The 21,833-nt window shown below is 42.7% G+C and overlaps 1 protein-coding gene and 9 non-coding genes across 10 annotated transcripts in view; 9 read left to right on the forward strand and 1 right to left on the reverse strand.

Annotated features, from left to right (window-relative positions):
- The window catches only part of LOC144480793 (uncharacterized), a 585,830-nt gene that overhangs the window by 531,295 nt on the left and 32,702 nt on the right, over positions 1-21,833 (reverse strand). The gene's annotated exons all lie outside the window — the stretch shown is intronic.
- On the forward strand, positions 9,767-9,848 carry trnal-uag (transfer RNA leucine (anticodon UAG)). The gene has a single exon. It is a non-coding gene; the product is annotated as a tRNA-Leu (tRNA).
- trnav-uac (transfer RNA valine (anticodon UAC)) lies at positions 12,120-12,192 on the forward strand. The gene has a single exon. It is a non-coding gene; the product is annotated as a tRNA-Val (tRNA).
- On the forward strand, positions 13,322-13,394 carry trnav-aac (transfer RNA valine (anticodon AAC)). Its single transcript has one exon. It is a non-coding gene; the product is annotated as a tRNA-Val (tRNA).
- trnad-auc (transfer RNA aspartic acid (anticodon AUC)) lies at positions 14,544-14,616 on the forward strand. The gene has a single exon. It is a non-coding gene; the product is annotated as a tRNA-Asp (tRNA).
- On the forward strand, positions 16,006-16,078 carry trnav-cac (transfer RNA valine (anticodon CAC)). Its single transcript has one exon. It is a non-coding gene; the product is annotated as a tRNA-Val (tRNA).
- Positions 17,228-17,300, forward strand: trnav-aac (transfer RNA valine (anticodon AAC)). Its single transcript has one exon. It is a non-coding gene; the product is annotated as a tRNA-Val (tRNA).
- On the forward strand, positions 18,709-18,781 carry trnav-aac (transfer RNA valine (anticodon AAC)). Its single transcript has one exon. It is a non-coding gene; the product is annotated as a tRNA-Val (tRNA).
- Positions 19,930-20,002, forward strand: trnav-cac (transfer RNA valine (anticodon CAC)). The gene has a single exon. It is a non-coding gene; the product is annotated as a tRNA-Val (tRNA).
- On the forward strand, positions 21,151-21,223 carry trnav-cac (transfer RNA valine (anticodon CAC)). The gene has a single exon. It is a non-coding gene; the product is annotated as a tRNA-Val (tRNA).

Here is a 21,833-nt window from a genome sequence, read left to right on the forward strand (position 1 = left end):
CGAGACCATCAAGGAAATTGAGGTGTCCTGAGCATTATTGAGCAAGTGTGCGTGTGCGTGCGGCTGGGTGCGTGCGTGCGTGTGTGGGTGGGTGCGTGCGGGTGGGCGGGCAGGCGGGTGTGTGCGTGCGTGCGTGTGTGGTTTAGGAGAAAGGTCTCGTGCTCTACGGTAATCCTTGATGAATGAAGCAAGTGTGCTTGCTGCTATCCCTCTTTGCATCAGCTCTTGTCTATCGAGTCTGTGTAACTACATCTTTATCGGTGAGCTTTTTGTGTTCTTGAGCAATCGTCCTCTGGAGCTGATGCAGACGGAGAGTAACTCACTGCACCGTCTGCAATGTGATTGCAGTGCGATTTGATGAAAGCTGTTAATTTTATAAAAATCATCTTTTTGCGAATTGTAAATCAAATGCCCTTCAGTGCCCGGTAAGAATTCTCACCAGCTAAAAGTGCAACAGGTTTATTTGGAATCTCTAGCTTTCGGATCGCAGCTCCTTCATCACTCACACTGAGGATTCACCACATTTTTCTGCCTTTGAATGAACGCAATCGATATCTCATCAATTCCCCGGTATCCTGAGTCTCTGACGCCGATTTCTACAGTACACTGCTTTAAATCTTTGTTTTCAATGTGAAATTAAGCGGTTTGTTCCATGTGAAGGATTTACACTTATACCCTTCGGGGATGATGGTGACGTAGTGGTAAAATCAGTGGAGCATGAATCCCGTGGCTCAGGCTCACAGGTCCCGATCCCACCACAGTCGAGAACTGAAACGGAAGTGAAAGTTAGTCTCAGTAATGCAGCTTGTTTTCTGATTGTCATGAAAACTCATCTGGACCTTTTGCAGAAGGAAATCTGCCATTCTTCCCCATTTCTGGTATCCATTGGACTCCAAACCCAAGGCAATGTGATTGACTCTTAACTGCCCTCTGAAATGGCCCAGCAAAATACGCAGTTCAGTGGGAAATAGGGGTGGACAACAAATGCTGGCATTGATAATGAAATATATATTGCATTCGCAGCATTTTATGAAATGATTAATTCTCATTTTGTTTCATTTCATGTGAAATAGGGTGACATATTCTGCTGTCTCATTATTTAAAACCTCAGCCCTTTAACTGTTCAAACAGGTAAGGTTCAGTCAGAGAAAAGTGATCCACTGTGATCCCAAACAAGATATTGTAGTTGCTGCAAATCCCACCTCAAAACAGAAAATGTTAGAAGCACACAACTTCTGTGGGGAGGGAAAGAGAGTGAATGATTCAGGTTGCTGATCTTTGACCCTCACTGGAAGAAATTGGTGATTTAATGGTTTACAAACACGTACAGAATCAAGGAAAATAGAGAGGGAGAGGAGGAAAGAACAGACGGTCTTTTGATCGGATGGAAGGCTGGAGTGATTGAATTACAATGGAGATGATTATTGTTCCCACTGACACAATCGCGCCGATCTGGGTTTGAATCTCACAATAAATGAGAACAAAACCTCTCGCTGAGTTCAGCGCTGAAGTCCCGCCTTCCAGTGAACTGCAGGCAGTTTTCAGTCACAAACCCACAACTCTGAGATAAACAACGCAGAAAGGAGAAAGACTCAGTTTGAGCGGTGATGCTTCTCGAGGAACAGAGATCGGGAATTCACCCAAGAATGGGGCAAAGTTCAAAACGATGACGCCCAACGTGGGGCTCGAACCCACGGAGCTGTGATTAAGAGTCTTATGCTCTACCGACTGAGCTCGCCAGGCACATGGATCAGGTTGGTTTCCATAACCTAAAATGCATGGAGACAAATATTGTTTTTCCAACTGGTGTCGATGCTTGCTCTGATTTCAAAGTTTACAATGAATCGACCTGCAGAATCCCCAAGGTTCCTATCCCTTCCTCTCAATCATCAATTACATCATTCACATCTTCCAATGCTCAGCTTCGCCTCTCCCAAACATTCCAAACTCCTCTTACAAAATTCACATTTTTTTGTTCATAATAAACTAGCCAGGGGTGGGGGGAACAGCCTCTCAGCATGTACACTGTCAAACTGTTTCCTACTTTCAGACTTTTCAATAAGATCACCTCTGATTATTCTAAACTCCAGAGCGAACAGATTCATCCCACTGAATCTCTCCTCCCAGGAGAAACGCAGAAATTAATTCAGTGAACCTCGGATGCACAGAGACAGCGAATGAATGAAGACAGCAAGGATCAAAATCGGTCAACGTAATAAAAACACAGTCAGAGACACTGACAGATTCTGAAGGAGATATATAGAGACAATGAAAAACAGAAATAGCGAGTGAGGTACACATCAACAACCCATGAATGAATAACAATATACACACAGCCAGCTGCCTGAACCAACAAACATGGGGTCCTCTAAACTGATGACCAGAGATCAAGTGAGTGGCCACAAGCATATTCACCTTTTAATGTCTTGATTTCCTTGTGTGGGTGTTGTGTTGATAGATTGCCTGCACTGTGTGCTCAGGTTCTCAAACCAAATCCCACGAAAACCAATCCCACCGTTTGCACTGCAAATGCATTTACAAAACCTTTGACTTGTCCAATACGAAACGACAGCTGATTGAGAACTCTCGCTCGGCCTTTGAACCCGGGATATCTCGCATGTTGGTGATGTTAACACCCTCAGCCCGAATCATACCCCTCGTCCAACGAGCCGCTGCTGGGGAAGTTGTTCAATGAAAATATTTCCATTGCCATTCAAAGCTGCACAGATTTCTGCAGTGAAAGGTGAAAATGCTCGAAAAAGTCAGAAAGTCAGACAGCTTGAGTACATAGGAAAACAAATCTCATATTTTAGCTCCATAATCTATGATTACTACGGGGCATGGTAAGAAATTAGGAGGTTTTAAACAAGTGTTATCCAGCAGCATAACAAGAGGGGAGACCTCTGGCCGGGTGTAAATCAGGAGAGCTTAAATGAGGGAAAAAAAGAATTTTAAAGTAATTACACCACAGAATGGGGCCATTCCCAAGTCATTTACAGGACGCAGTTGCGTTGTGGATGAAGGGGAACCTGTGGATGTAATGTACGTAGATTACATTGGAGCCACAGTGATGAATTGGTGGGTTTTGAAAATTGAAAGTTACACTTAGGAAATAGAATTAGGAGCAGAAGTGGGCAAATTCAGTGCTTCGAGCCTGAACCGTCATGCAATCAGTTCATGACTGATCTCTCCCTGTTCTCAAATCCACCTCCCTACCTGTTCCAATATCCCCTCGTCCCTGTTATTATTAGGAATATATCTGTCGCTTTCTTGAAATCATTTAATGATTCAGACTCCACCGCGCTATGGGGCAATGAATTCAACAAATTCACGACCCTCTGCGAGAAGCAGTTCCTCCTCATCTCAGTTTTAAATCTACCGCCTCTCAACCTACATATTTGACCTGTTGTTCTCCATTGCCCCATGAGAAGAAACATTTCGTCAACGTTCAATCTATCAATTATTTTAGAATTTTATATACCCCGATCACTTCAGCATGTTGTGGGACTATTTTACCTCACTGTCGAATTCATGTCCCAGCGAACTCAATCGGTGTTATCATTAGCTGAAGCAGTCCATGTTCCATCCAAACTGGACATATTAAGAGATGTATCGTAAGTCAATTTGAAAAACACATTTCACCCGTGACCCTGGATGTCCAGTGGGTTGTGTTCAGTACCAACCCAGTGTTGTTTGGTTTCAATTCCCGCTCAGGAAACGATTATATTTTGCTCTCGGCAAACTATTAAAAATAAAAGCAGATCTCCTAAAATCAACCGAGTGAGCTTTGCATGTCTACATCACAGCTGGAAAGGTCACATTTGCAACAGGTCAAGAACAAATATAGCAGCAGAAAGATAGTGATGCGCTGCAAAGCGCTGACGATAGAGATGGTGATGTAAGCTAACATCTGGATAGTAAATCGGTCAGATTTTAGCGTTCATACTGAATTATTAAACCTTTCCCTCACTCTGCAACGACAATATTTGAAAAGGTTTCTGTCCAGTTTTGAACCGTCGGAAGCGAAAGTAATAACTGTGCGTGGAATGCCTGTTGTCTGTTGTAATGGACTGAATATATCAATGTGGTGCAAACAGAAGGTGCCATTTTGCGGCAGAGTCTTGCTTGTGGTGAATGTGATCTGGCGCGAAAATTAAAATAACAAAAGCAGCGTGGATAAGAAAAAACTGTAAAATAGGTTGGTCTGATGTTTAGAGTTTGACACTTTCACTGCTTTTCAGATTACAGGTCAGGAAATGAAGATTTGTTGCTCTCATCCAAACCATAAAAACAAATGTCAGGTATTGCCTGGTGGAACATATAAAACACAATCTTTCCTCGTGTCCTGAGGTGAAGACTGAGCAAATTCAACAGGAGGTTTTCATGTCATATCTGGCAGGATATTGGGAATCAGACAAGGTTAAGGCAGTTTAAATGGTGCCGGTCCTTCACTGCAGCTGATTCTGTTTCTGACTGGATGTGATTTCTGTTTGTTCCACAGTTCAGGATGAATTGATTCAGTGAAGGAGCAGGCTCAAACCGACTGATGGCCTTTCTCAGCTCCTTTGCTGCTACTGAATTTCAGTAACGCTTTCAGTAAAGAGCAGGATCGTTACGGGGTAGCGTGGCGGAGCAGTTTAAACCCGTAGTTAGGTCCAGTTTCTGTATAAGCTGTGGGTTCAAATCCCGCCATTGCTCGAGTGGGCTTGAGTTTTGGTCCCTGCAGCTGAAATCCAGCAGTTCAGATTGAATGCAGGAGTTTGTGCCGTGTCGTTTTTGGCAGGAAGAAAGCGGAGACACTGACCAATGTAAACAGTTGTTGAGGTAAAGAAGCGCATGTGGAAGGAGTGGAGCAAATTATTGTCGATGCTGGAATCGGAAACAAAACGGGAAAATGCTGGAAAATGTCAGCAAGTCTGGCAGCATCAGTTATGAGAGAAGAGAGCTGACGTTTCTAGTCCAGATCACCCTTTGTCAAGACTGGAAGGAATTGAGTTGCTCCGACAGAGAATACAAACGGGAACACAGGCTGAATGGCTGTCTGCTGATATAACCACAGGGTTGCAAACATTGAGACTGCAGTCCCGGCCCAGGGGTAGATTGGGATTTTCTAACTGAGGCTCAAATCCTGTCATGGACGCCTCCCGTCATTCCGTATTTTTAATGAAAGTTATTGGAAATGAAGCATTGGGTACAGAGATGATCAACTCATTGCAAATCTCTCACATCAGCGTCTCTGAGGGTCTAGTGACCAGAATCGGCGCCGTGACGTCGTTTCAATTCCCAGTCACAGAGTGAATAACTTTTTGTCCAATTCTTCATTTAATTAAAACCCGCCTCATAGCGTTTGTGAAGGGAGCAATATCTAAATCTTCCAGCTGGATGAACTTGCATCGGAGTTGGAAAAGTCAGAGATGCAAGTCCAGGATGCTACCGGGACTTGATGGATTAAGTTATAAGGAGAGGCTGGATAGACTGCGACTTTTTTCTCTGGAGCATAGGAGGCTGAGGGGTGATCTTATAGAGGTCTATAAAATAATGAGGGGCACAGATCAACTAGATAGTCAATATATTTTCCCAAAGGTAGGGGAGTCTAAAACTAGAGGGCATAGGTTTAAGGTGAAAGGGGAGAGATACAAAAGCCTCCAGTGGGCCAATTTTTTCATACAGAGGGTGGTGAGTGTCTGGAACAAGCTGCCAGATGCAGTAGGAGAGGCGGGTACAATTTTGTATTTTAAAAGGCATTTAGATGGTCACATGGGTACGATTGGTATCGAGGGATATGGGCCAAATGCGGGCAATTGGGATTAGGTTAGGGGTTTAAAAAAAAGGCGGCAAGGACAAGTTGGGCCGAAGGGTCTATTTCCATGCTGTAAACCTCTATGACTCTATGACTCTATGAATCCATGTAACACTAACGATAAACTCTGAAGAAGAATCACATAACAAGCACAACATACATGTCAGATACACACAGAGCACACATGTCAAATCATGTCATTTTCAAGTTGCCTCTTTTAATTTCCTGCTCTCCACCAAATCAAAATCTCCACCAGATTAAAAATCTCCGACCTCAATCCCTATGCTGCTCCTCAATCCACTGATAATACTACACGCAATGTATAAAACTTGCAGCGCTTGGCTCCGTAGCTGAGTGGATAGAGCCCTGGTCTTGGTCAACCAGGGATCGTGCCTTCAACTCTCGCTGTCGACCAAGCTTAGTTGATAGAAGCTGTGGGGTGGAATCCAACAGACTGCGAGATGAAACAGAGAGCTTTTCTGAGTGAAGGAGCAGATCAGGTGCAAACTTGAAAAACGAGAAGTTATTCTTCTTCATAAAAAAATAGAAAGAGCAGGATATATTTGATGAGTTGAAAATGTAAATGTTGATATTAAGAATAGAATAGATTCGTTGGTACAAGGAATGCATTCAGCTCGCATGTAGGTGCAGCAGGTAATTGGAAGTGGAATTACATTTTGGTCTTTATTGCCGGCAGACTGGAGTCCAAGAATAACGAGGTGTTTCTGCTGTTGCACAGGGCTGGTTGGGACCACATGTTGAATATTCTGTGCAGGTGTGATAGTCAAAGGGACGTGCTTGCATTGGAAACGGTAAAGAGAAGATTCACCAGATTGCTCCCTGGGGTGAGGGAGTTGTCCTGTGATGAAATTCTCTGGAGTTTAGAAGAATAAGAGGCGATCTCATTAAACCGACACAGCTCTGAGTAGGTTTGATGGGAGATTGTTTTTTTTCTGCTGGTCGGGGAATCTAACCCACTGTGGAACAGATAAGGGGCTGATCATTTCGGGCTAAGATAAGGAGAAATTACTTTACTCAAAGGGCTGAGAATCTTTGGCATTCTCTGTACCTGACAGTTATGTACGCCCCATCATCGAGTACATTTAAGGTTGGATGAACAAGTTTCTGGTCTCTTGGGGAATTCAGCGATAAGGGGAGATGGTGGAAAAACTGAGTTGTAGCCCAAGATCGATCAAGATGGTATTGAATAGCGGAACAATCCCGATGGACTGAGTGGTCTGCTTCTTCTCCTATTATTCATTTTATAATAAAAGCAGAAAGTGCTGTAAGTTCTCAACAGGGCTTGCAACAAATGTGGAGCAAGATATAGAATTAAGTTTCCGAGTCCAATATGACTCTTTGCAAACCAGTAACTGATTGCGAGTTACAGCAATTAGCACAGCATCGAGAATGGGAATTGAATTGGATCCAGGCAGTGAAACGCTGAATTTAAACTGCCGCAGGATTTCTGTTGGAAAATTGTTCAGGAAAGTTGCTGCCAACTGAAAGGGAGGAGGTTTGAGAGCATCCTGCGCCAAATAGAACCCCTCTAACAGACGAGATTGTTTGACAGTGTACACGCTGAGAGCTTGTTTCCACCGACCCTCTCCCCGCCCTGCCCCCAAATAGACCCCCTCTACCCCCTCATGCTGTTGTATATTTCCAATCGATTAGAAATATGGGATTCACAGTAACTGATAGAAATTGATGCTGTAGTTGTAGATATAGAACTGGAATGCAACATCACACCGAGTGAATCCACTGTCTGTTTAAATGTTGATCAGTGAAAATTTCAATCATCCTCTGCTGTGCAACACACGGCGACTGAGTCAATAAGCAATAGCCAGTCAAAAAAAGCCTGTACCAGTCAATCTTTCTCGCAACTTTCAAACATGTTGTTATTCTCTACCATTTGCCACTGACGTATATCAATAAGTGAACTCAGTTTGTGATGTTAAAAAATGTCTTCACCCCCTCTGGGAACTGAATCACATTGATGCACAGAGGAACACACACAGACACCGAGAGTCACAGAGGGCTGACAAGACACAAACACCCATAGATCAAGGATGTCACTAACTGGGTTCAGTTTTGTTCCATTTCTGGCTGGGGTTTTGGTGATTTCTAGCTGATGAACAGAAATGAAGGAATGCGAAGTGAAGCAGGAAAAACAGATGGGAATATTTGAAAGATTTTGATTCCATTGAAAGAATAATAATTCTGCAGTCATCGAAAGGAATGAATGCTGAGCAGCGCATTGGGTGAGGTTCAAATCTCCGTGAGAAAACAATAATTTCAAATCCACCGCCTGAGCCGCTTGGCCACCACTGCAACCGGTGTCAATGTGTTCGTGTTACTCATATTAAATCATTGAATAGTAACAGCAACAAAAGTTGCTGTCGAGAACCTTCTGTTCTAGAAGGTCACGCTGCACCTTTCATCCCTCCTTTTTCGTTCTTACAGAATGCCATTCGCTGAAAAGACAAACGAGCTGCACTTTTCGGCAGTGGTGGGATTTGAATCCACAGCAATTCAGATATTGAAACTTAAATTTAGTAATTAAGACCATGCGGCTCCGCTAACAGTCGAAGGTAACTATTGCTCAGAATAATACCGGCAATGGGTTAGAATATGATTGAGATTTTGGATAGAACATTTAGCCCCTCAAGCCCCTCACAATATTTTGGAATCACAGCCAAGCAGTTGTTTTCCAGCTGTTACATTTCCGACTTTTCCAGCTTTGATGAAAGATCCAGCTGGAAGATTAACTTTGTTTCTCTCTCCACGGACGCTGCCAGATCTGGTTTCATTCAATGCAGAATTCCTTTTCATGGTGTCAGTTCACACAGCAATACAAACGAGTTACCCTCTGGCTGGGGATTGAATCCAGTCCACAGTGATGAACGTGCCGAATCCAAACCACTCGACCAGCAGGGAAGCTGACAGTGACTTCCCCAATCAGCGGATCATCGTCATTTTAGCCATTCTCTTCCTCCTCTTCCGTCACACAATCGACGGGTTTCTCATTTAAAAAAATACTCAACTTATTTCCACATTTGTCACCTGCCATCGAGACCATGGCCGTGAAGACGTTGACTTTGCACCATTGGAACACCCGAGTTCCGCCATCACCAGCTCAATGTTGCCTTGTCTATCATTCCTTGTGTCAAATAATACATCCTCCCTCGTTTTCTGTGCCGAACCTTACCTTCTGCCCTTTTCAAGGAGTGACCCCTGACTTCACAACTAGAAAATGCAGGGGAAACCCATCAGACTCGTTAAAATTTGCAAATATATGAATAATATAACTTTTCCCTCAGTCTGCAGTGAAAATGATTTGGAAAACAAATTCTACCAGTTTCACGCCGTGGGAGGCGGACGCGATAACTGTCGTGGAATTATTCCTGTAATTGGCTGAACACTTCTCTGGTGTTGAAACGGAAGGTGCCATTTTGCAGGAGAAGTTTCTGGTGCAAGTGGTCTGGCGTGGAAACTAAAATAACAAAAGGATCGTGGGCAAAGCAAATTGTAAAACGCGCTGTAATCTGTTGGTCTGCTGGTTAGAGTTTGAAACTTTCACTGCTGTTTTGATTGCAGGTCAGGAAATGAAGATTTATTGCTCTCCTCCAATGCGTGAGAACAAATATCAGTTATTTCCCGGCAGAACGCACAAATCCCAGTCTCGCCTTGTGTCCTGTCCTTTCTCAAGTGAAGACCCTGAGAAAATTCAACAGGAAGCCATATTGTCCTTTCTGGGAGCTAAACGAGGTTAAGGACAGTTTAAAAGGAGCCGGCCCTTCACTGCAGCTCATTGGGTTCCTGACTGGAGATGATTTTTGTTTGCTACGCATTTCAGGATCATCTGATTCGGTTACGATTTAGTCAGGGCCCATCCCAACTCCACGGATTTTGATATATTTCAGTATTAATGCAATGAAATTACATGATTATCAAGTCTTTCCGTGTGGTAGCGTGGCCGAGCGGTCTAAGGCGCTGGGTTTAGGCTCCAGTCTCTCTCGAGGCGTGGGTTCGAATCCCAGCGCTGCCAGAGTTGACGGAAGTTTTTGTCCTTGGAGCTGAAGTCCAACAGCTCGGGTTGAACGCAGGAGTCTGAGCGGTGTCGTTTTTGACAGACGGCCTTGTAAGAACAGGATATTGCGCTTGACTCATGGATGGACAGTTCCGACACGCCACAGCAAAAAAGCGCACCGACCTCCTCAGAAGACAAGTACGGGACACAGCCCTCAGAGTGCCCTTCCTCCTCCAGTACGTCCCCAGAGTGCAGAAGCCAAGACGTCTTCGGAGTGGAGAAACTATGACATCTTCTTCGGAGCCTTCAGCGTACAATCGATGAAGACGAATATCGCGCGAAGGCCATCTCCACGCCCCCACTACTTGCCTTCAAAAAACAGAACAACCTCAAGCAGACCATTGTTCGCAGAAAACTACCCAGCCTGCAAGAGAACAGCGACCACGACACCACACAACCCTGCCACAGCAACCTCTGCAAGATGTGTTGGATCATCGACCCGGATGCCATCATCACACGTGAGAACAGAATCCACCAGGTAGACGATACATACACATGCAACTCGGCCAACGTTGTCTCCCTCATACGCTGCAGGAAAGGATATCCCGAAGCATGGTACATCGCCGAGACTATGCAGACGCTACGACAACAGAAGAAGTTCAAGATAAGTTGAGAAATCAGGTTGAAAGTAACAGATTTGTTCTTCTATTCAGTGGCGCACTGAGAGGAATGTTCGATTTTGACGCTGAGCACATATTCGCATCTCGTTCAGTCTACAACAAAATTAAATGAGTTGATAGATGCAGACTATTATGGTTAATCACCATCTGTAATATCTAACAGTAGTGTGTGCTCAGAAAGGCAGATACAAGTGATACTGTAAGTGAACTAGAGGAAGTGGCGCACATTTCACAGAATATCTATTTTTAAATCGTTTTTCATCACTGAGAAACAGGAAAAGCCACTCAGACAGATGAGGGAATCGAGACTCTGTGCGGATCGACTGGACTTTCCGGTAAAGGTCTGGAAGTTATGCGCCTAAATGTTTCACGCCCTTAAAAAAAAGGCTCAAGTGTCACGAACAGGTAATTCTTGATTTTTCTCCATTTAAATGGAGTTGACTTTGTTTAAAATCTGACGATATTCAACCTCAAAATTACGATCTGTATTACCCAGTGATTCGCTTCGTTCTGTTGGGCAGTTATGTTTGCAATTCAGTGATGTTCAATTTCTGAGATATACAATTCATAATAAGGAACAAAGAACAATACAGCACAGGAACAGGCCCTTCGGAGCTCCAAGCCCGCGCCGCTCCCTGGTGCAAACTAGACCATTCTTTTGTATCCCTCCATTCCCACTTCGTTCATGTGGCTCCCTCGATCAGTCTTAAACGTTCCCAGTGTGTCCGCCTCCAACGCCTTGCCCGGCAGGGCATTCCAGGCCCCCACCACCCTCTGTGTAAAATGCGCCCTTCTGATATCCGTGTTAAAACTCCACCCGCCCCCGCCCCTCACCTTGAACCTATGACCCCTCGTGAACGTCACCACCGACTTGGGAAAAAGCTTCCCACCGTTCACCATATCAATGCCTTTCATAATTTTATACACCTCTATTAAGTCACCCCTCATCCTCCGTCTTTCCAGTGAGAACAACCCCAGTTTACCCAATCTCTCCTCATAACTCAGCCCTTCCATACCAGGCAACATCCTGGTAAACCTCCTCTGCACTCTCTCTATAGCGTCCACGCCCTACTGGTCGTGTGGCGACAAGAAGTGGACGCAGTATTCCAAATGCGGCCGAATCAACGTTCTATACAACTGCAACATCAGATCCCAACTTTATGAAGACATAAGTGTTAAATAATGCACTGAAAGTAAATAGTGAAACAATTGTACAATGACCTTTGAAAAAGTTTCATCTGGACTCGAAACGTCCGCTCTTTTCACTCCTTACAGGCGCTGTCAGACATTGTGAGATTTTGCAGCATTGTCTGTTTTCTCATCCGCAGTAATTTGATTTCATTACTGAGTACAATTGACTGAGATTATTCGAAGAAAGATGAAAATGATGCATTAACGAATGGGCAGAAATCATTGCTCCCTTAGATATTTGCCAGAAGAACGATTTTGAATTTTGATGTTCAGGATAAGTCGCAGAATCAGATTGAAAGTAACGGTTATCTTCCTGAATTCAGTGACATGGGCTCTCAGTCTCACCATCGGAACCTGCAGCAACACAGCGTAGTTGAATATTGCAGAGAGGCAGATTTGCTGCGTTGTGCCTCAAGCTGTTTCTGTAGTGTAGTGGTTATCACGTTCGCCTTACACGCGGAAGGTCCCTGGTTCGAAACCAGGCAGAAGCATTCTTTAAGCTTCCTCATGTCATGTAAGAGAAAATTGTTTGATTGCATTTTGTTGCTCATCATGATCAGAGCCTCGATGTTAAAGGCATGTCATCATTACTCTGGCATCACCCTCAAATGCTTTCTGTGAAATAAGTAACGCTTTTTTTTTGACGCACTGACAGGAAAGTTCGATTTTGACACAGCACTTATTCGCATCTCGTTCAGTCGACAACAGAATTTAATGGGTTTATAGGTGCAGACTAATATGGTTAATCACCATCTGAAATATCTGATAGCAGTGTGTGCTCAAAAAGACAGATACAAGTGACACTGTAAGTGAACTAGAAGAAGAATCTTTTTTAAAATCATTTTTCATCACTGAGAAACAGGAAAAGCCACTCAGACAGATGAGGGAATCGAGACTCGGTGTGGATCTACTGGACTTTCCTGTAAAGGGCCGGAATTTATGAGCCTGAATGTTTCAAGCTCATAATAAAAAAGGCTCAAGGGTCACGAACAGATAATTCCTGATTCTCCTCCATTTAAATGGAGTTGACTTTGTTTAAAAGCTGACCATAATCAAGCTCAAATGTGCGATCTGTATTACCCGGTGATTCGCTTCGTTCTGTTGGTCAGTTATGTTTGCAATTCAGTGATGTTCAATTTCAGAGATATTCAATTCATAATGAAGTCATATGTGTTAAATAACGCATTGAGACTAAATAGTGAAACAAATACTGAGTACAATTGTACAATGAGCTTTGATAAAGGTTCATCTGGACTCGAAACGTCCGCCCTTTTCACTCCTTACAGGTGCTGCCAGACATTGTGAGATTTTGCAGCATTTTCTCTTTTGTCATCCGCAGTAATTTGCTTTTATTACTGAGTACAATTGATTGCGATTATTCGAAGAAAAATGAAGATGATGCATTAACGAATGGGCAGAAATCATTGCTCCCTTAGATATTTGCCAGAAGGACGGTTTTGAATTTTGATGTTCGGGATAAGTCGTACAATCAGATTGAACGTAACGGTTATCTTCCTGAATTCAGTGACATGGGCTCTCAGTCTCACCATCCCAACCTGCAGCATCACAGCGTAGTTGAACATTGCAGACAGGCAGATTTGCTCCAGTGCAATTACAGCTGTTTCTGTAGTGTAGTGGTTATCACATTCGCCTAACACGCGAAAGGTCCCTGGTTTGAAACCAGGCAGAAACACTCATTGAGCTTCCTCATGTCGCGTAAGGGAAAATTGATTGATTTTTGTTTGTTCCTCATCATTATACGAGCCGCGATGTTAACGGCATGTTATCATTGCTCTGACGTCACCCTCAATTGCTTTCTGTGAAATAAGAAACGCTTTTTTTTGACGCACTGACAGGAAAGTTCGATTTTGACACCGAACACTTATTCGCATCTCGTTCAGTCTACAACAGAATTTAATGGGTTTATAGGTGCAGACTAATATGGTTAATCGCCATCTGAAATATCTGACAGTAGTGTGTGCTCAAAAAGACAGATACAAGTCATACTGTAAGTGAACTCGAGGAAATGGCGCACATTTCACAGAAGAATCTTTTTAAAATCGTTTTCATCACTGAGAAATAGGAAAAGCCACTCAGACAGATGAGGGAATCGAGACTCAGTGCGGATCTACTGGACTTTCCTGTAATCGGCCGGAATTTATGCGCCTGAATGTTTCACGCCCGTAATAAAAAAGGCTCAACTGTCACGAACAGATCATTCTTGATTCTCCTCCATTTAAATGCAGTTGACTTTGTTGAAAAGCTGACCAGAGTCAATCTCAAATTTGTGATCTGTATTTCCCGGTGATTCGCTTTGTCCTGTTGGTCAGTTATGTTTGCAATTCAGTGATGTTCAGTTTCAGAGATATTCAATTCATAATGAAGACATATGTGTTAAATAAGGCATGAATATTAAATATTGAAAGAAATACTGTGTACAATTGGACAATGAGCTTTGATAAAGTGCCATCTGGATTCGAAACATCCGCCCTTTTCACTCCTTACAGGTGCTGCCAGACATTGGGAGATTTTGCAGCATTTTCTCTTTTGTCATCCGCAGGAATTTGCTTTTATTACTGAGTACAATTGATTGAGATGATTCGAAGAAAAATGAAAATGATGCATTAACGAATGGGCAGAAATCATTGCTCCCTTAGATATTTGCCAGAAGAACGGTTTTGAATTTTGATGTTCGGGATAAGTCGCACAATCAGATTGAAAGTGACGGTTATCTTCCTGAATTCAGTGACAATGGGCTCTCAGTCTAACCATCGGAACCTGCAGCAACACAGCGTAGTTGAACATTGCAGACAGGCAGATTTGCTCCACTGCTATTCAAGCTGTTTCTGTAGTGTAGTGGTTATCACGTTCGCCGATCACGCGAAAGGTCCCTGGTTCGAAACCAGGCAGAAACATTCATTAAGCTTCCTCATGTCGTGGAAGGGAAAATTGCTTGTTTTCAGTTCGTTGCTCATCATTATCCGAGCCTCGATGTGAAAGGCATGTTATCATTAAACTGTTTCTGTGGTGTCGTGGTTATCACATTCGCCTAACACGTGGAAAGTCACCGGTTCGAAACCAGGCCGAAACATAGGGTAGCACAGTGCATAGCAGTTAAGACTGCTGCCTCAAGGCGCCAGGGTCCCAGGTTCGATTCCCAGTTTGGATCACTGTCTGCGCGGAGTCTGCATCTTCTCCCCGTGTCTGCATGGGTTTCCTCCGGGTGCGCCGGTCTCCTCCCACAGTCTGAAAGACATGCTGGCATCACCCTCAAATGCTTTCTGTGAAATAAGAAACGGTTTTTTTGACGCACTGACAGGAAATCTCGATTTTGACACCAGCACTTATTCGCATCTCGTTCAGTCTACAACAGAATTTAATGGGTTTATAGGTGCAGACTAATATGGTTAATCAGCATCTGAAATATCTGACAGTAGTGTGTGCTCAAAAAGACAGATACAAGTCATACTGCAAGTGAACTAGAGGAAATGACGCACATTTCACACAAGATCTATTTTTAAATCGTTTTTCATCACTGAGAAACAGGAAAAGCCACTCAGACAGATGAGGGAATCGAGGCTCAGTGCGGATCTACTGGACTTTCCGGTAAAGGTCCGGAAGTTATGCGCCTAAATGTTTCAGGCCCATAATTAAAAAGGCTCAAGTGTCACGAACAGATAATTCTTGATTTTTCTCCATTTAAATGCAGTTGACTTTGTTTAAAAGCTGACGATAGTCAATCTCAAATTTGCGATCTGTATTTCCCGGTGATTCGATTCGTTCTGTTGGGCAGTTTTGTTTGCAATTCAATGATGTTCAATTTCAGAGATATTCAATTCATAATGAAGACATATATGTTAAATAACGCATTGATATTAAATATTGAAACAAATACTGTGTACAATTGTACAATAAGCTTTGATAAAGTGTCATCTGGACTCGAAACGTCCGCCCTTTTCACTCCTTACAGGTGCTGCCAGACATTGGGAGATTTTGCAGCATTTTCTCTTTTGTCATCCGCAGTAATTTGCTTTTATTACTGAGTACAATTGATTGAGATGATTCGAAGAAAGATGAAGATGATGCATTAACGAATGAGCAGAAATCATTGCTCCCTTAGATATTTGCCAGAAGGACGGTTTTGAATTTTGATGTTCGGGATAAGTCGTACAATCAGATTGAACGTAACGGTTATCTTCCTGAATTCAGTGACATGGGCTCTCAGTCTCACCATCCGAACCTGCAGCATCACAGCGCAGTTGAACATTGCAGACAGGCAGATTTGCTCCAGTGCAATTACAGCTGTTTCTGTAGTGTAGTAGTTATCACATTCGCCTCACACGCGAAAGGTCCCTGGTTCGAGACCAGGCCGAAACACTCATTGAGCTTCCTCATGTCGCGTAAGGGAAAATTGATTGATTTTTGTTTGTTCCTCATCATTATACGAGCCTCGATGTTAACGGCATGTTATCATTGCTCTGACGTCACCCTCAATTGCTTTCTGTGAAATAAGAAACGCTTTTTTTTGACGCACTGACAGGAAAGTTCGATTTTGACACCGAACACTTATTCGCATCTCGTTCAGTCTACAACAGAATTTAATGGGTTTATAGGTGCAGACTAATATGGTTAATCGCCATCTGAAATATCTGACAGTAGTGTGTGCTCAAAAAGACAGATACAAGTCATACTGTAAGTGAACTCGAGGAAATGGCGCACATTTCACAGAAGAATCTTTTTAAAATCGTTTTCATCACTGAGAAATAGGAAAAGCCACTCAGACAGATGAGGGAATCGAGACTCAGTGCGGATCTACTGGACTTTCCTGTAATCGGCCGGAATTTATGCGCCTGAATGTTTCACGCCCGTAATAAAAAAGGCTCAACTGTCACGAACAGATCATTCTTGATTCTCTTCCATTTAAATGCAGTTGACTTTGTTGAAAAGCTGACCAGAGTCAATCTCAAATTTGTGATCTGTATTTCCCGGTGATTCGCTTCGTTCTGTTGGTCAGTTATGTTTGCAATTCAGTGATGTTCAGTTTCAGAGATATTCAATTCATAATGAAGACATATGTGTTAAATAAGGCATGAATATTAAATATTGAAAGAAATACTGTGTACAATTGGACAATGAGCTTTGATAAAGTGCCATCTGGATTCGAAACATCCGCCCTTTTCACTCCTTACAGGTGCTGCCAGACATTGGGAGATTTTGCAGCATTTTCTCTTTTGTCATCCGCAGTAATTTGCTTTTATTACTGAGTACAATTGATTGAGATGATTCGAAGAAAAATGAAAATGATGCATTAACGAATGGGCAGAAATCATTGCTCCCTTAGATATTTGCCAGAAGAACGGTTTTGAATTTTGATGTTCGGGATAAGTCGCACAATCAGATTGAAAGTGACGGTTATCTTCCTGAATTCAGTGACAATGGGCTCTCAGTCTAACCATCGGAACCTGCAGCAACACAGCGTAGTTGAACATTGCAGACAGGCAGATTTGCTCCACTGCTATTCCAGCTGTTTCTGTAGTGTAGTGGTTATCACGTTCGCCTAACACGCGAAAGGTCCCTGGTTCGAAACCAGGCAGAAACATTCATTAAGCTTCCTCATGTCGTGGAAGGGAAAATTGCTTGTTTTCAGTTCGTTGCTCATCATTATCCGAGCCTCGATGTGAAAGGCATGTTATCATTAAGCTGTTTCTGTGGTGTCGTGGTTATCACATTCGCCTAACACGTGGAAAGTCACCGGTTCGAAACCAGGCAGAAACATAGGGTAGCACAGTGGCACAGCAGTTAAGACTGCTGCCTCAAGGCGCCAGGGTCCCAGGTTCGATTCCCAGTTTGGATCACTGTCTGCGCGGAGTCTGCATCTTCTCCCCGTGTCTGCATCTTCTCCCCGTGTCTGCATGGGTTTCCTCCGGGTGCGCCGGTCTCCTCCCACAGTCTGAAAGACATGCTGGCATCACCCTCAAATGCTTTCTGTGAAATAAGAAACGTTTTTTTTGACGCACTGACAGGAAATTTCGATTTTGACACCAGCACTTATTCGCATCTCGTTCAGTCTACAGCAGAATTTAATGGGTTTATAGGTGCAGACTAATATGGTTAATCAGCATCTGAAATATCTGACAGTAGTGTGTGCTCAAAAAGACAGATACAAGTCATACTGCAAGTGAACTAGAGGAAATGACGCACATTTCACACAAGATCTATTTTTAAATCGTTTTTCAACACTGAGAAACAGGAAAAGCCACTCAGACAGATGAGGGAATCGAGGCTCAGTGCGGATCTACTGGACTTTCCGGTAAAGGACCGGAAGTTATGCGCCTAAATGTTTCAGGCCCATAATTAAAAGGCTCAAGTGTCACGAACAGATAACTCTTGACTTTTCTCCATTTAAATGCAGTTGACTTTGTTTAAAAGCTGACGATAGTCAATCTCAAATTTGCGATCTGTATTTCCCGGTGATTCGATTCGTTCTGTTGGGCAGTTTTGTTTGCAATTCAGTGATGTTCAATTTCAGAGATATTCAATTCATAATGAAGACATATATGTTAAATAACGCATTGATATTAAATATTGAAACAAATACTGTGTACAATTGTACAATAAGCTTTGATAAAGTGTCATCTGGACTCGAAACGTCCGCCCTTTTCATTCCTTACAGGTGCTGCCAGACATTGGGAGATTTTGCAGCATTTTCTCTTTTCTCATCCGCAGTAATTTGCTTTTATTACTGAGTACAATTGATTGAGATGATTCGAAGAAAGATGAAGATGATGCATTAACGAATGAGCAGAAATCATTGCTCCCTTAGATATTTGCCAGAAGGACGGTTTTGAATTTTGATGATCGGGATAAGTCGTACAATCAGATTGAACGTAACGGTTATCTTCCTGAATTCAGTGACATGGGCTCTCAGTCTCACCATCCTAACCTGCAGCATCACAGCGTAGTTGAACATTGCAGACAGGCAGATTTGCTCCAGTGCAATTGCAGCTGTTTCTGTAGTGTAGTGGTTATCACATTCGCCTAACACGCGAAAGGTCCCTGGTTTGAAACCAGGCAGAAACACTCATTGAGCTTCCTCATGTCGCGTAAGGGAAAATTGATTGATTTTTGTTTGTTCCTAATCATTATACGAGCCTCGATGTTAACGGCATGTTATCATTGCTCTGACGTCACCCTCAATTGCTTTCTGTGAAATAAGAAACGCTTTTTTTTGACGCACTGACAGGAAAGTTCGATTTTGACACCGAACACTTATTCGCATCTCGTTCAGTCTACAACAGAATTTAATGGGTTTATAGGTGCAGACTAATATGGTTAATCGCCATCTGAAATATCTGACAGTAGTGTGTGCTCAAAAAGACAGATACAAGTCATACTGTAAGTGAACTCGAGGAAATGGCGCACATTTCACAGAAGAATCTTTTTAAAATCGTTTTCATCACTGAGAAATAGGAAAAGCCACTCAGACAGATGAGGGAATCGAGACTCAGTGCGGATCTACTGGACTTTCCTGTAATCGGCCGGAATTTATGCGCCTGAATGTTTCACGCCCGTAATAAAAAAGGCTCAACTGTCACGAACAGATCATTCTTGATTCTCCTCCATTTAAATGCAGTTGACTTTGTTGAAAAGCTGACCAGAGTCAATCTCAAATTTGTGATCTGTATTTCCCGGTGATTCGCTTCGTTCTGTTGGGCAGTTTTGTTTGCAATTCAATGATGTTCAATTTCAGAGATATTCAATTCATAATGAAGACATATATGTTAAATAACGCATTGATATTAAATATTGAAACAAATACTGTGTACAATTGTACAATAAGCTTTGATAAAGTGTCATCTGGACTCGAAACGTCCGCCCTTTTCACTCCTTACAGGTGCTGCCAGACATTGGGAGGTTTTGCAGCATTTTCTCTTTTGTCATCCGCAGTAATTTGCTTTTATTACTGAGTACAATTGATTGAGATGATTCGAAGAAAGATGAAGATGATGCATTAACGAATGAGCAGAAATCATTGCTCCCTTAGATATTTGCCAGAAGGACGGTTTTGAATTTTGATGTTCGGGATAAGTCGTACAATCAGATTGAACGTAACGGTTATCTTCCTGAATTCAGTGACATGGGCTCTCAGTCTCACCATCCGAACCTGCAGCATCACAGCGCAGTTGAACATTGCAGACAGGCAGATTTGCTCCAGTGCAATTACAGCTGTTTCTGTAGTGTAGTAGTTATCACATTCGCCTCACACGCGAAAGGTCCCTGGTTCGAGACCAGGCCGAAACACTCATTGAGCTTCCTCATGTCGCGTAAGGGAAAATTGATTGATTTTTGTTTGTTCCTCATCATTATACGAGCCTCGATGTTAACGGCATGTTATCATTGCTCTGACGTCACCCTCAATTGCTTTCTGTGAAATAAGAAACGCTTTTTTTTGACGCACTGACAGGAAAGTTCGATTTTGACACCGAACACTTATTCGCATCTCGTTCAGTCTACAACAGAATTTAATGGGTTTATAGGTGCAGACTAATATGGTTAATCGCCATCTGAAATATCTGACAGTAGTGTGTGCTCAAAAAGACAGATGCAAGTCATACTGTAAGTGAACTCGAGGAAATGGCGCACATTTCACAGAAGAATCTTTTTAAAATCGTTTTCATCACTGAGAAATAGGAAAAGCCACTCAGACAGATGAGGGAATCGAGACTCAGTGCGGATCTACTGGACTTTCCTGTAATCGGCCGGAATTTATGCGCCTGAATGTTTCACGCCCGTAATAAAAAAGGCTCAACTGTCACGAACAGATCATTCTTGATTCTCTTCCATTTAAATGCAGTTGACTTTGTTGAAAAGCTGACCAGAGTCAATCTCAAATTTGTGATCTGTATTTCCCGGTGATTCGCTTCGTTCTGTTGGGCAGTTTTGTTTGCAATTCAATGATGTTCAATTTCAGAGATATTCAATTCATAATGAAGACATATATGTTAAATAACGCATTGATATTAAATATTGAAACAAATACTGTGTACAATTGTACAATAAGCTTTGATAAAGTGTCATCTGGACTCGAAACGTCCGCCCTTTTCACTCCTTACAGGTGCTGCCAGACATTGGGAGGTTTTGCAGCATTTTCTCTTTTGTCATCCGCAGTAATTTGCTTTTATTACTGAGTACAATTGATTGAGATGATTCGAAGAAAGATGAAGATGATGCATTAACGAATGAGCAGAAATCATTGCTCCCTTAGATATTTGCCAGAAGGACGGTTTTGAATTTTGATGTTCGGGATAAGTCGTACAATCAGATTGAACGTAACGGTTATCTTCCTGAATTCAGTGACATGGGCTCTCAGTCTCACCATCCGAACCTGCAGCATCACAGCGCAGTTGAACATTGCAGACAGGCAGATTTGCTCCAGTGCAATTACAGCTGTTTCTGTAGTGTAGTAGTTATCACATTCGCCTCACACGCGAAAGGTCCCTGGTTCGAGACCAGGCCGAAACACTCATTGAGCTTCCTCATGTCGCGTAAGGGAAAATTGATTGATTTTTGTTTGTTCCTCATCATTATACGAGCCTCGATGTTAACGGCATGTTATCATTGCTCTGACGTCACCCTCAATTGCTTTCTGTGAAATAAGAAACGCTTTTTTTTGACGCACTGACAGGAAAGTTCGATTTTGACACCGAACACTTATTCGCATCTCGTTCAGTCTACAACAGAATTTAATGGGTTTATAGGTGCAGACTAATATGGTTAATCGCCATCTGAAATATCTGACAGTAGTGTGTGCTCAAAAAGACAGATGCAAGTCATACTGTAAGTGAACTCGAGGAAATGGCGCACATTTCACAGAAGAATCTTTTTAAAATCGTTTTCATCACTGAGAAATAGGAAAAGCCACTCAGACAGATGAGGGAATCGAGACTCAGTGCGGATCTACTGGACTTTCCTGTAATCGGCCGGAATTTATGCGCCTGAATGTTTCACGCCCGTAATAAAAAAGGCTCAACTGTCACGAACAGATCATTCTTGATTCTCTTCCATTTAAATGCAGTTGACTTTGTTGAAAAGCTGACCAGAGTCAATCTCAAATTTGTGATCTGTATTTCCC

Source organism: Mustelus asterias, chromosome 30 (assembly GCF_964213995.1).
Source record: "Mustelus asterias chromosome 30, sMusAst1.hap1.1, whole genome shotgun sequence".
Lineage (NCBI taxonomy): Eukaryota > Metazoa > Chordata > Chondrichthyes > Carcharhiniformes > Triakidae > Mustelus > Mustelus asterias.